The following is a 15,179-nucleotide window of genomic DNA, read 5'->3' on the forward strand; positions in this document are numbered from 1 at the left end:
ATAAAGAGACATGTACATTTCTCTGAATATTTCCCTGATGTCAGAAAAACAAGAACTTTGTATGCTAAGTTTAGCAGATAGAAGTCTACAAAGAGAATAAAAATTCCAACTGAAAACTAAAGATTAATTTTTAATGGCATTTTCAATTGGAGTCATACAGACCACAGGTAATCAGGTTCAACAAAAGAGATAAATTCAGTCAGTACAAATAGGAGAACTTGGGATCAAATAGGTCCCCACTAGAATTTTTTATTCTGGCACCTAGGACTCTATATGTGCATGTCCCTGTTCCTGTCATCACGATGCCCACCCACATCTGTCAATGGGCCTGGCCACTGAGCCTGTAAAAGGGTGAGTAATGGGTCCAGCATGTGCTGTGGATCGTCTATGATGGCATGAAAATGAACAAGCTGGACAAAGCACTGTTGCCCTTCCAGGTTAAGAATAGGCCCAGGAACACTTCATTGGATGATCTTGATCCAGAGAAACTCTACAGCCTGTTCCTTACACTCCCAGATGTTCCTAGCAGGAAGGACCCCAAATTCAGAGAGTAGTACCATATTTTGGTGGTAAACATGAAGGGCAATTATAACAGTGGCACGTTCCTCTCAGATTATGTGGGCTCTGGGCCTCCCAGTGGTACAGGCCTTCACCACTACATCTGGCTAGTGTATGAGCAGGACAAGCCACTAAACTGTGATGACCCACCCCATCCTCAGCAACAGGTCTAGAGATCACAGCAGCAAGTTCAAGGTGCTAGCCTTCAGCCAAAAGTTGTCACCCAGGAGTCCTAGACAGGCACGTATTAGCAGACACAGTGAGATGACTGGCCCAAACTTATGAGCATGTGTCTGGGAAGTAGGAACCAGCAGTTCTGAGGATCTCCCACAGTATTATCAAATTGTTTAAAGCATGCTATTTCTCCCCTTCTTCCTAAATCCTCAGAGGAATTCCCAAGCTGTGCTAGGATAGAGGTTTAGCGTGTCTTGCTGCCCATTCTTAGGATTCTAGCTTGTCACATCCCAGTTTGTGTTTGATTGAATTGAGGCTCCATCTTAAGAAATGCCTGGTATTCTGATGGAGTCATTATATTGTTGGTTTAAACAGACCATCTTTGAAAAAGAAGTCATTTGCCAGGACCAAGTCCACAGGAGAGAGGGCCAGGGCTAGTGTTGTCTGTAAGTTGTTTAACAAGGAGATTCGGTCCAGAACCAGGTGCAGTGGCATCTTTTGAGGTGTGATTTTAGGGTCCTGTCCTCCAGTGTTCCAACTGAAACATCTCAAGACTTCCAGCTCAGCTAAGACCTGACAGTCCGGCTCAGTCAGGTGCTTGCACAGATGTTAATGCCCTATACCTCTAAAGAACAGGGCTACTGGGTGGATGGGTGGCCATGGAGAGAGACCCTGCTAAGCCCATTGTTTCTCAGTGAGCAAAAGTAACTGCGGTTGTTGGGTGTGTTTAATTGTCAAATGAAAATAAACGATACTTGGTTAGAACAAAAATAAAGAATTTCTTCTGCAATAAAGTATAGAATAGGATATAGCATGAATTGAGACAGTTGGGGTAACAAGGAAGCCATTGTTGGTTCTTGGGAACATGGATTTGTTGACTCTCAGGCATTTCTCAGACTCCACTAAGCCATGATGCAACAATCTCCATGGACAGTTCTGTCTGTCTGGTTTTTTGTTTTGTTTTGTTTTTTTGTTTATTTGTTTGTTTTCTATCTGGAGATTCTTAGCATTTCAAAGTTAGCTTGATTTTCTTGAGGAATTTTTGCTAGTAGAGATGTCTACTCTCAGATAATCCTGGAAGTATCTCTCCATTCTCGCTAGGCTTTCTAAGGAATTCACACTCTTATCTCCAAGTTACTTTAGAATTTTATGATGACAATATGTGGATGGAAAAATGCTAGGTTTTGGAAAATCACAAACATCTCTTTCAGGATGATTACTCAATTTCATGTCTAGTTTCCCTGAATCTTGGTAATTATCTTTAGTTACTAACTGTCAGAATCCCAATATCTTATTTACACTCAGAAAATTGAATATAATATTCAAAGTTAAGTAAAATAATTACACTTGAACACTTCCTAACTTGTACAACTTTCAGATATCAGTATGTAAGTCTTTTTCTGTTATGTGAGCAATCCAGGCTTTAAATACTGCATAACGTTTGCCAAGAACAACTCTCACTTATCAGAAATTGTTATTTGCATTGTTCTATTATTTTATGTAGTATTAGTACAGACCAACTATCTACAGTCAAAACAATGTATTGAAACTATATCAGTTAATCCCTATATTCTTTTTCTTACCTCATACCTTAAATACAATGACTTGACTTTTCAAAGGGAACCAGAATTTTGAAATTTAATTGTATTTACCTGACTTCAATTTTTCCTCCCACCAATCCTCCCAGTCCCCTGCATCCCTTGTCCTCCAGATCCACTGCTTCTCCATTTTTCTTCTGCAAAAAGCAAGCCTCCTAGTGATACCAAGCTTACATGGACTAGGCAGCAGACTGTACTGGTGCTCACACAACACTAATGCAAAACAGGTATTTCACTGTTGTTTATGCCCTTCTTAATACAATATAGTATCTAAGGCTATCATTCTACGGTCAAGCAGCCTGAAAATAAATCCTGTCTTTAATACCTGGCCTCCCGAATGGTCTAGACTGCTGAGGTCTGGTCTGTTGCTATATATTGTACTGCTAAATTCTGTTCCAGAAGGTCTAGGCTTCTGAGCCAATTCTCACATTTCTTAGCTTTTGTTGTGCAAATCTTGTTCCTTAATTGAAAACTATTAGTTAAATAAAAATGGCGCGGCATCAAGTGTCTACCAGATTAGGTGTATCCTCTTCCACTGAGGCTAGACAAGACAGTCCTCTGATACATATGTGCCTGGGGCCACTGGCCAGCTCTGTATGCTTTTGGTTTGGTGGCTTAGTCTCTAGACACTTTCAGGGATCCAGGTTTGTTGACACAGTTGTTCTTCCTATGGGGTTGCTATCCCCTTTCAGCTCCTTCAGTCCTCCTAACTCTGCCATAGGAGTCCCCAACCTCAGTCCAAAGCAGGGGCAGGGGAGAGCACCCTCTCAGAAGCAAAGAGAAGGGGAGATGGGGTGAGGAACTCTAGGAGGGGGAACGAGAAAGGGCAACATTTGGAATGTAAATAAATAAAATAATTAAAACAAAAACAAACAAACAAACAAACAAACAAAAAGACTAGCCACAAACTCTCATATGCAGGCTGGAGGAGGCAACCAACCCATTAGGAGGAAAAATGTCCTAAGAGCAGGCAAAATCAGAGACACCCTCACTTTTTCTGTTAGAAATCTCACAAACAACCCAAGCTAAACAACCACAACATGTACACAGAGCACCTAATGTAGATCCACACAGGCTCTGTGACTGCGGTTTCAGGCTCTGTGAGCTGTTATAAGTCCTGCTTAGTTGATTCTGTGGGGCACAGTGTCTGGCTCCTAAAGTCCATTTTACCCTTCTTTCACAGAGTTCTCCTTTCTCCATCTAATGGTTGGGTGTGGGTCTCTGCATCTGCTTCTATCAGCTTAGCCGAGTGAACTATCTCAGTTGCCTAGGCTGCACCTTCTACAAATGTCATGGCCTCCCAAAACACTATCATCTGAAGAAATAAGCACGTAGATCACCGGCCTGTGGGGGACAGTTCAGATTCAAACACCAAGGAATATGATGAATCTGGAATTCCCACATTCCTAGTAGTATTTACCTATTCTGTCTAGGGTTTGTAAAGAATCCATATTCCTATTTCCATGTTACTCTAGTACTCTAGAATTTTATGATGACAACATTTGGATGAAAAAAAAACTAACTTTTCCTTTTTTTTTTTTTTTTTTTGCCTTAGGAGGTTTTGGAAAATCACATCTTTTTCCAGAGTTGTTACTGAGTTTCCCTTCTAGCTTTGCTAGGCCTTGATTTTTATCCTTAGTTGCTTACACCCTGAATCTTATTCACATCCAGAAAATTAAATGCAATATTGAATCTTCCTTGCTTTTTTAACTCTCCGAGGATGGGGGGGAAGTCATATGATTAGTATTCTGTCTGTCTTCTTTCTCCACCTCCTCTGTCACTGATGACTGATCCTTGGACTCATACATGTAAGTTTGTTTTTTATTCTGAGCTACACTCTCAACCAGGCAAGTGTTTTACTGTCACTGAATCACACCCCAACTCCTGTCTTAGTATTTTAAGAAAAATACATCTTACTAAGCATAGTCACCATGCTGCCCCATGGGTTTTAAACACTCATTCTTTGGTCTAACTGATACGTGTGGCCCTTTGGTTAGTCTCTCCACTGTTCCCCACTCATCTCTTTACTTCTTGTTAGCCACTGTATTCTTTGTTTCAGAGTTTAACTTTCTTAAGTTCTACACGTGAATGGAGTCTTGTGGCATTTGAAGTTCAGTGCCTGGTTGCCTTCACTTTGCAGTGTGTTCTCTCGCTTCATGCATGCTATAGAAAAGGCAGCATTTCTTTCTTCCTTAAGAATGAACAGCATTTTACTACACGTACATACCACATTTTCTACTTTCACCTTTGTCCCTGTGGAGATTTTTGTGTCTTGTCTAGTGTGAATAGTGGTGAAACAAACATTGGCTTGTAGGTGTCTCCTAACACACTGATGTTACGTTCTTCGGCTGTATCTACCACATAGCTCAATCATATGGTTATTATATGCATTTTAGAAGAACCCCCATACTGTTTTGTGTTCTAAGCAACAATATGCAAAGGTTTCCTTTGCCACAGATAGGCCAACATTTATAACCTGTTCTCTTTTTGAATTTAGCTAATGAAACACCTATGAGGCACCAATGAGATAGGAGCACATTGTAGATTTGATTTGCATTTTCCTGATGATTACTGATGTTGAGACTTTTTCAGATGAATGCTATCTACCCATTTGTATGACTTTATTTCCCACATGTTTTTAAGGTCACTGACCTAATTTCACTGAGATATTTATTTTGCTACTGAGTTTCTTGAGGTCTCAGTTTATTCTGGGGTAACAACAGTTTATTGGTTGTTTTAATAAATTATCTGCCCAAATATTTCTTTTCTTAGTGTTATTAATAAATTCTGTTGGTCTGATTTGTTCTTGAAGTCACCATAATATAAGTGTGTCTCTTAAAAAGACATTGGAATGCAGTTTCAAAGACAAAAAGTGAACCATTAGGTTCTTTCAAAAGTTAAAGAATGTCATTCCTTAGAAAATCTATTCACAAATATTATACTATAGCTACTTATTTAGGGGATATAATAGTAGGTTGAAAACCAGGACATATTATGTTGCTATGTGTTTATGATACTAATTATTTTGACCTATAAAAGGAAGACTATGAAGATTAAGTATTTAGAGTTTAGGAGTAAAATAAAATTGAAAACTAGGGCATCATGAGAGTTTAGTCATAGTCTAGTTTCCCCTCAATGATTTTACCTGATGGTTGCTATGTTATGAGCTTCCCAAGGACAAAATGAAGTTATTGTCACTTTTCATCCTTAAAAAAGTGTGAGAAATGATCAATGCCCATTCATTGGATGTAAAACGGCCCTGGTGTGTGTGTGTGTGTGTGTGTGTGTGTGTGTGTGTATGTGTGTGTGTGTGTGTGTGTATGTGTGTGTATGCGTGTGTGTGTGGATGGATGGGTGTGTGAGAGAATGGAATTGTAATGCAAAATACACTTGAAATGGGACCAGTAAACCTGTAATTGCAAAGGTGAGCTGGCAGCACCTGAGGAGAAATGTATGCCTGAGAACTGGGGAAGTAGAGTCACACTGGGACTGGGCTGGAAAGCAGGCAGACATGAACACTGTGAACACTGGCTGAGCCCTCAACTCTCTTAGCCCAGCAGCTCCCCATCTTCATTAACCCTAGTCCCAGCTTGTCACTCTCTGCACTTCTTTGAAACTTTGTAGATTCTACGGGAATCTGATAAATATTTCTCTTTTATGGCTTTGAATCTTTAAATCATATCGAGTTGATAGTTGACATAGTTGTTGACAGCCCAAATGGATTTTTTTTAATATTATAGCTTAGATAAATCTTTCTGTTGCTGTAGAGTAGCCAGCAATGTTTTTATGGCTAACTCCACCTTCATAAGCAGCCAAAGCCTCTCATTTTTTTCCTTCCTTCCTTCCTTCCTTCCTTCCTTCCTTCCTTCCTTCCTTCCTTCCTTCCTCCTTTCCTTCCTTATTTCTTTCTTTTTAAATGCAACTATTTAATTTTTTTCTAGGACAGGGTTTCTCTGTGTAGTCCTGGCTGTCCTGGACTCACTCTGTAGACCAGGCTGGCCTCGAACTCAGAAATCCACCTGCCTCTGCCTCCCAAGTGCTGGGATTAAAGGCGTGCACCACCACTGCCCGGCTAACTATTTATTTTTTTAATATGAATTCGTTCTTTTTGGTAATTAAAATCAAACATTTTTGTAAAATTGTCAACATGTTAATTAAAATAATGCAGGGCTTTGTACATCACTCATTTAACTATCTTTTAAACCTTCTAAAATGAAATCATGAAATAAAGTTAAAACAGATGTAAATAGTCTTCTTTCATTGCTTATGTTCTGTATTGAACAAAAGTCTTGTATAGAGTTCAGCAAGGACCATATTAAATTTCAATAGATTACAATGTTTGCTTGTGGAATGCATATCTGAACATTTATAACACCACCATAACATGCAGCACTAGGAAATAAAGAGCTATATGTTACCTTGGTTATGTATCCCTTGAGACATTTGCCCCAAGCTAATTTAGATGAAGGACAACCTGTGATTTTCACTGGGCTTATTATCTGCTCTTACATCAAAATCTTGGTAGATTTCTAGCAATCATTGCTAGAGAGTCTCTAGGCTAGCCATCAAATTAACTAACCAGCTAATCAAACAAACAAATAAAATAACCAGAAAATAAAAAAATAATTATTTATTTGATTAGGCTTTGAAAGCTAGGACTCAAATATGTTCTCAGACTCAGAATTCTTCAACAAAATCATCAGAAGAGGTTTGATGTGGTCCTAGTTTCTGTCCCTTTGTTCCAAGCCCTGTACACACACACTCCACTCACTTAGATTCTTCTTCTAGTGGATCCCAGGGTTCCTTTTGTCAGTGATATTGTCAGTAAGATGGAGATAAGTCTTAGTTTTCTTACTTTGTCTTGTAATAAGTCAGCATATTAACAGTCCTAACATTAAATGCTATATGTTTCATTTGTTTACTAATATCTTAATTGGCCAACTTTACATGCTAAATATATAATATATATTTATTTATATTTTTTGAGACAAGGCCTTATGTGTATCCATGACTGGTCTGGTATTTGGTACTCAGACCAGGATAGTCTTGAATACAGTATATATTCTATCATGATATCATGTCTTGGCAGCTCTTTTGGTTTGTCAGAATGTTAGATTCTTAACATACTAAACAATCTGTTGTATTCTGACTATATCAACCATAAGAGTCTTAATTCTGAACTAAATTTCACTTAATAAATAAATGAATAAATAAGGCAAGCTTAATGATAGCAGATGATTATCAGTAAAACAAGGAGCTTTAGTGAACTTAGCTTAACAAACTGAGTTCCAAAGAATGTTCCCTCTGCACAGAGACAGTATCACATGTTTAATTTTTAGAGAGAGAATGCATTTGAGTGCTAATAGTTTGGCTTGAACTGTTTAGAACTTTGAAATAGCACGAAAGTATATGTGGAGATGGAGATTGGGTTGAAAGTTGAACTGCTCTATAGATCTGTCTGCTTCCTCCTGGTCGTCAGATTTTCCAAGTATTTTTACAGTGATGCAAAAGTAAAGATCACCAGACTCTCATTTTCTTTATGTTGATGGAACCACTGAAAGCCCCAAAGCACCACAAAGTCAGGAAATGCAAAGTGTGGTCACTTTCCACAACCTATTATGAAGTAAAATTGCTTAATATTCTTGCGTTATATTATTGATCTGAGCATACATCACCACCAGCAAGTAAGTGAACGTGTCCCTCTTCCACCTTTGTGTTCTATAAAGAATCAGCCAGATGTAGCCACCTATAAACTTTTATCCACTCTCCGAGCACTGTAATCTGTTTTTTTCCCTCACAGTATATAGTTATATTTTGAGATGAGATTTTAAATGTACTGATAAATACTATATATGTATAGAAAGCATAAATATGCTATTAAAAGTATTCAATTGAAATGTGTTGTATTAAAAATTTGGTTCTGAGGGTATGAGACAGTTTTATAAATGCCACTGACCTGAATTAATTTTAATTTTTCTAACTGAAAGGTAACTTAATTTCCATGTTTTCCAAACTACACAACTTTCCAGGGAAAATGGGTAAACTAAAATGAACTTTTTTGTAAAATATTTTTCTCTACAATATGAAGAAAATATAGTCTTGAAGCTTTTGGTGTTTTCTGTAGAAAAAAAGTTTCATCAATTTTCCTCCATAGTCATCTGTATCTTTACCAATAAATTGAGACCATTAAGAATATTTGTAAGCACTCAACAGCTTCTGTAAGCTCTTCAAAGTCTATGATTCAATGTGTGATAGGATTTATATTTGATCTTTGTTTTTGTATAACTGTCAATCTCTCTGTGTCTGATTCTGTTTGTCTGTCTCTGTCTGTCTGTCTGTCTGTGTATGTGTGTGTTTGTGTGTGTGAGAGAGAGAGAGAGAGAAAGAGAGAGAGAGAGAAAGAGACAGACAGACAGAGAAAGCCAGAGAGAGAGAGAGAGAGAGAGAGAGAGAGAGAGAGAGAGAGAGAGAGAGAGAGAAACACAGAAACACAGAAACACAGAAACACAGAGAGAGGCACAAAGAGAAACAGACAGATAAGCAAGAAGACTCACTCAGTTTAAGAAGAGTTGTTTTTCTAAGAGTGGGTTGATGATTATTTTCTGGATTATGGGAAACATACTGGTGGCTACACCACTGAAGAAAATGACCACCAACCCCCAACATTCTTTAACTTCCAATAAACCCATAGGGGTCACAGGTTCCTCTTGCACATCCATTATGAAATGCAGCCTTTTATGGGTAACAAGAGCTACCATGAATTCATGAGTACAACAGCCATGTCGTGCCCTGCAGACATATTTTCTTACTTATCTTGACCTGTCATTCTTTCTGCCCCATTTTCTGTGAAAATATTGGAGAACTTCATTTTGCTTTTCCATGCTGTAGGTAACAGGGCTCTAACACAGGTTGTTAGACTTGATACCAAGTGGCATTTCACTGGCTTCATCAATGACTGGTCCAACTTGTGATTTATGCCATGATAGGAAGTCTATGCCTGAAACCATTTGTACAGAGAGGAACCAGAAGCTGGGTGGCCCAGAGACCTAGAGTACAACCAAACATGACTGACAGGAAAAACAAGTCAATGAAATAACTCCTAATGATATTCTGATATACTCATGTACTGGAGCCTAGCCCAAGCATCATAGAGGCTTCATATGGAAATAGAGACACAGCCAAACATTAGGATTAGGTGCAGCTTGGGGAATCCTCCAGTAGAAGGGGAGGAAAAATTGTAGGAGCCAGAAAGGCTGAAGACACTACAAGAAAACCTATAGAATCAACTAACCTGAGCTCACATGGGCTCACAGAGACTGAACCAAAAATCAGGTAGCCTCTATGGGTCTGTGCTAGGCCCTTTGCATATATGCTATGGTTGTGTATGTAGCTTGGTGTTCTTGTGGGACTCCTAACAATGGAAGTAGGAGCTGTACTTGATTATTTTGCCTACTCTTGAGATTCTTTCTTCCTACTGCATTGCCTTATCAAGCCTTGATATGAGACTATGTGTCTAATCTTATTGCATCTTGTTATGCTGTGTTCAGTTGATATCCCTGGGATGCCTGCCTTTTTCTGAAGGGAAATAGGAGGAACAGTGGATCTCCTCAGGCAAGCAGTTGGTGGTGCTTGGCTTTTCCCATTATAGGGAACTAATCTTGGTCCCTTCAGGGTTCCTGTGTAGAAGAGCTTATTTTCAATAAATCACAATGAAGCTGTATTTGGAGCTGGGGCTTTTGAAGTAACAGAGTGAGTTACCATCTTATGTGCAATATACATGGTGTCTCGGTAAAGATTCAGATTCCCTGAAACTGAGTCACATACATTTGTGAGCTGCCATGTGGGTGCTGAGAACTGATTTCTGGTCCTATGCAAGATCAGGCAGGGCTTTTAGCCTCCAAGCCATATATAGTTCCAGTTTATCCTCTACTTTTATTAGACATTACCCTATATTGTATTAAAGGCTTGATGTCTAGTCTATCTCATTATTAGGAAGTGGCTGAAACATTAAGAAGAGGATCCTAGGGAGATACCTTCTGGATACTAGGCATACATGTTTAAGGGGGGAATTGGGATCCGAGTTTCCTCCTTTGTCTCTCTTTTACACTTACTGACCTGTCAGGAACAGCTCTTATGTTTGAAACAATGTATCCATGTCATAAATGTCTGAAATAAATAAATTTATAAAGAGGAGAGGCTTATTTTGGATGATGGCTTCAGAGGTTTGTGACCATGATCATCTGGCTCCGTGACTTCTGGGCCCAGGGTGGGTGAGTTGGTAGAGGAAGAGACTTACATCATGAATGTCAGGGAGTAAATGAAAAGAAAGAACCTGGTCCCAATATCTCTCACACTCTAATAACAGAACCCCTTCCATAAGTCATGGCCTCTTAAAGGAATCACCACCTCCCAGTATTGCTATAGGCTGGCAACCAAGTTTGTAATGTCTGAGACTTTCCTAAACCAAACTATAAAATCTTTGCTTTGCCATTTCAGCCTTGATGTGCAGACTCCAGAAGACTCCAGAATAATGCAATTAGTCAACCATGGACTGAGATCTGTATACAGGAGACAAATATATTTATTTTTTTCATAAAAATATGTTCTTGAGTGTTCTGTAGCACACAACTATGTATCTATGGAATAGGATCAATAAATTCAAGCTTAACAGACTCGAAGAGTGTTGGACACACGTTTATAAAACTTAACATCTTAGCAAAAGCATCGATTCTTGACCTCATGTTCTATTTCATGTTCTTTTATGTAGCTCAAGAGACATGATCTTGATACTTCCTCATGCACTAAGTGCATTCTCATTTTCAGGACATTTGAGGTTGTTGTTGTAAACTTCAGTCTCTCCATGGCCAGAATCTAAAACTTCTATTAAACTTCACTATGTAAGAATTGCTTTTTCACAGGAGTATTGTTCTACTTTGCTTTCAGATGCTCTTATAAAATAATAACTGTAATTAACCAGAGAAAATAAAGGGTTTATTTGATTTCATGAGTCCCAGGTCACAATCCCTGATTGGGAAAGGTGAGGGTAGAAACGTAAGGCTCCCAGAAGCAGGAACAGAAACAAAGACTGTGTAGAAATCTGGCTTATTGGCTTGTTGTGAATGGCTCTCTCCCCATGGTTTGCTCAGCTGGCAAACCATTTTTTCTATATCCCAGGACTACTTGCCTAGGGCTGGCACTGACTGCAGTGGCCTGAACCCTCACAAATAAGTCATTAATCAAGAAAATGCCTCACAGCCATGCCACAAGTCCCATTCTCCAATTGTAGTCCTCTCTTCTAGGGTGATTCTACACATCATGTCAAATTGATGAAAATGATTCAGCACAAGTCCATGCTAATAGCAATCCACTCCCCTGTTTCTCCCTCACCCTCTTTTACTCGTAATCCTCATGAGTAATCTTCATAGCACTTTTCAACATCCAACGTTACATGTTTCATTATTATTTTCATCTGTTTCTATGACAGAATGGAGGCTCTTTGGGAACGGTGAGGGAATGATATATTCCCAGCTTTAAGAAAAAAAAATCTCACGATGAGTGTGCTACAGTTACTGTTAAATGAATGAATCAGTTGATGTTTTTAAGTTTTTAAATGGTACACATCACTCCATATTGCACCTTTACACTACTAATCATCTATCATACTATGTCCCTATTGTTGTATAAAAGTTTCCAATGGTACTAAATCATCCTCAGAGAAAACATTTTAAGACAGAATATGCTAGAAGGTAAAAAAGCAGAATATTTTAAGACAAGGTGTTAATAGGAAGTTGAAGCAGCCAGATGTTATGAAAGAGTTAAAGCTCCCAATCTTTTTGGGAAGCTCATTGAGACAGGCATAAACAACCCAAAGAAGCTTCAGGAAGTCCCTGAAAGTGACTGATACACTAGGAGCCTTCCTCCACAAGAATATGTAAACAACAGAGACAGCTAAAAGACACTCCCAGAGAAGGCTAGGTGCAAAGAAGACTCTGAGACAAACTGAGAGAGATGAGCTGCCAAACTCTCAGAAAAGGCAAGCTGCAAAGTCGACTCCCAAACAAATTCAGCTACTTAGAAGAAGCTCAGATGAAACAGCAGGAAAGAAGTGGAGACCAGCTGAGCTTCCTAGAAGAGGGGCAGATCAATCAGGGACTCAGAGACCCACCTGCCTCTGCCTCCCAAGTGGTGAGATTAAAAACATATGCCAATACTGCCTAGCTTGTTTGTCAGAATTTAAATGATTTTATTCTATTTCTTTCTGTTTATGTTGGGTTTTCTTTTCTTTTCTTTTTTTTTTTTAAAAAAAAACATTCTATAAATTACTTGTATTACATATCCAAAGAGTGGTCATGTTTAGGTGTGTACTGGAAAGAGTCTTGTATCTTGAGTGCCTCTAAATACTTAAATAAAAAATGTAAAAGTGCTGCATATCATTTAAAAAGCATCATAGTACACAAGTTATGCATAACTAAAGAACAAACTATAATGGTCTTTGTGGACCATTATAACTTATAAAAATGGAATGCAAATCACAATACACTGATTTTTATACCATATAGATGACAAATAGCAATAACTTTTCAGAAAAGAAAAATGCACAATTTGATTAAAGTGTTTATCTTGGGAAATATTTTAGAAAATCTTTTATATAATATGATTGAGTATAAGACTCCCTGAGCTGAATTTCAGAAAATCAAATTGAGATTTAACTGCATAAAAATTGTCATTTAGTTCTAAATGACTTAAACTCTTAGCTTTCTTATTACTGTCATCAAAGCAGGTCGTACAATACATGAAGTGGAGAACCTTATTCATCTTTTCTAAAAACAAGGTCTTATTCACACTTGCAGGTGAGGGTTCAGTCCTGTTTACAAATGTGAATCCTACGTTTCATACAGACCAGTTGTAGAAATTCTTCCAATGAAACATGTACACAGATTGTATACAAAGATTGTGCGCGGTAGGGAATCCAAGCCATGTTTACTTCACTTAAACCATGCTCCCTTATGCCATGTAATGGAAGGGTGAGGGGAGAAGTGTAGGAGAGAGTTTCGTTATTTTATTCTTTTCTACTTTTCCAAGCTACTAATATTTGGAGATTTCTTTATTTGAATTAAGTATACTATTAGATAAAGAAATGAAGAAAGAGAAGGAAGGAATCAAAGCTGCATTCACTACTGAAGAAATCCAACCCTCCTTTCCCCAAAACCAACCAAACCAAACCCCAAACCAAAACAAACACCTAAGTGAATAGGTAGATGATGCTTCGAATTACAACTCTATTTGGGGCAGGATTCCAAGGACTCCCAGAGGTCCTCCTCCTCAGGGCTTGATTATCCTACAGTGGTATACTGGGGAGAGGTGGAATTGGTATGAGAAAAAGCTAGTGGAAGGAAGTTGAGTATGTGCCTTTGCCAGAGATATTGTGGCCTTGTTGTTGTCTCTTCTCCAATTTCTAGCTGCCATGAAGTTAATAGAATCTGGCCAAAATGAATTATGCTTCCATACAAATGGCCAATCAGCCATAGATTGTACTCACTAAACTGTAAGCAATTTTTTTTTTTTACGTTTATTTGTTACAGATGTTTTGCAAAATGATGGAAATCTGGCTAATAAAAGATATTATAAAAATATTTTTTAAAATACGAAGTTAAATATTAGAATGTTATGATCTGAGGTATATCAAACCCAGAATCCAGAATCCATTTGTAGGGACTTGTGAACTTCAATAAAGAAAATTAAAACTTTCAATATAGATAGCAATGTAAGAAACTAACTAATTTTATCACCAGTAGAAATCAAAAGAACTACAAATTTATTTCTTAGTGGAATGATTGACTGTTTATGGTCCTTGCTTGTTGCTTCACACCAAATGTGTATAATTAATGACTAATAGAACATTACAATAGAAAATGTCATCTATATCTATAGTTCAGTATAGTTTTCTTTCTAAACACATACGTCTAGTGCATTTCAAAAATATTTTTCCTTTCTTTTCTTTTGAACAACATACTTTCTATTGATTATTTGGGTATTTCATCCCATGCATGCTGATCATAACTGCTTAACATTCCTTTCAGGTCTACCCTCCCACCCTTGTGCCCCACCCTGCCTAATATACAAAATCCAATTTGTATTCCTCATACACTCATTGGAGCATGGTCAAATTCCCAGTAGCCAGCCCCTTAATGATAACTGAGTCTGTTCCCATCTGCCTCACTAGAAGCAATCAACCATAAAGAGCTGTACTTCAACATCTCAGCATCTTTTTCATAACTTTTAAGGACTATCTTTAATAGCTTCCTCCCTAGACTGTTTCTCTCTCTCTCTTCCTCTCCATCTCTCTTTACCCTCCTCTGTGTGTGTGTGCGCGCGTGCGTGTGTGTGTGTGTGTGTGTGTGTGTGTGTGTCTGTGTATGTGTGTGTAGGAGGGTTGTGACAGAAGCCTTCAACATCTCTCATTCTCAATTATGAGTGTGGAATCATTCAACACCACTACAAGGAAAGCTTTCTTGCCCATGAAAGTCAATGACAGCACAGGTAATTGATTTCTATAAAGTTTCTTGTAGCAGCATGGACTACAGACTCAACAAGGTCTCCTGCAACAGCCCTGACCCCAAACATCAACATGTATCTAGCAGCAGCAGGACCTGGGACACTAAAACAGCCTGTGATATTGCATGGATCACGCACAACAACATGGCTCTAGGCTGCAGCAGAGACTATGGATATCATTGTGTTCTTTTATTGCAACCCTTAGTATGGACATCAACAGGGCCTCAAGTGGCAACACAGACCACAGACATTAATATGGCCTTTAGTGGAAACTTAAACTAGAAACATCAATAT

The 15,179-nt window shown here is 38.4% G+C and overlaps 1 pseudogene; it reads left to right on the forward strand.

The window, feature by feature from the left end:
* Positions 1–302: 302 nt before the first annotated feature.
* LOC117717361 (phosphatidylethanolamine-binding protein 1 pseudogene) lies at positions 303–878 on the forward strand (annotated as a pseudogene).
* Positions 879–15,179: the final 14,301 nt, after the last annotated feature.

The sequence above is a fragment of the Arvicanthis niloticus genome, chromosome 11 (assembly GCF_011762505.2).
Source record: "Arvicanthis niloticus isolate mArvNil1 chromosome 11, mArvNil1.pat.X, whole genome shotgun sequence".
Lineage (NCBI taxonomy): Eukaryota > Metazoa > Chordata > Mammalia > Rodentia > Muridae > Arvicanthis > Arvicanthis niloticus.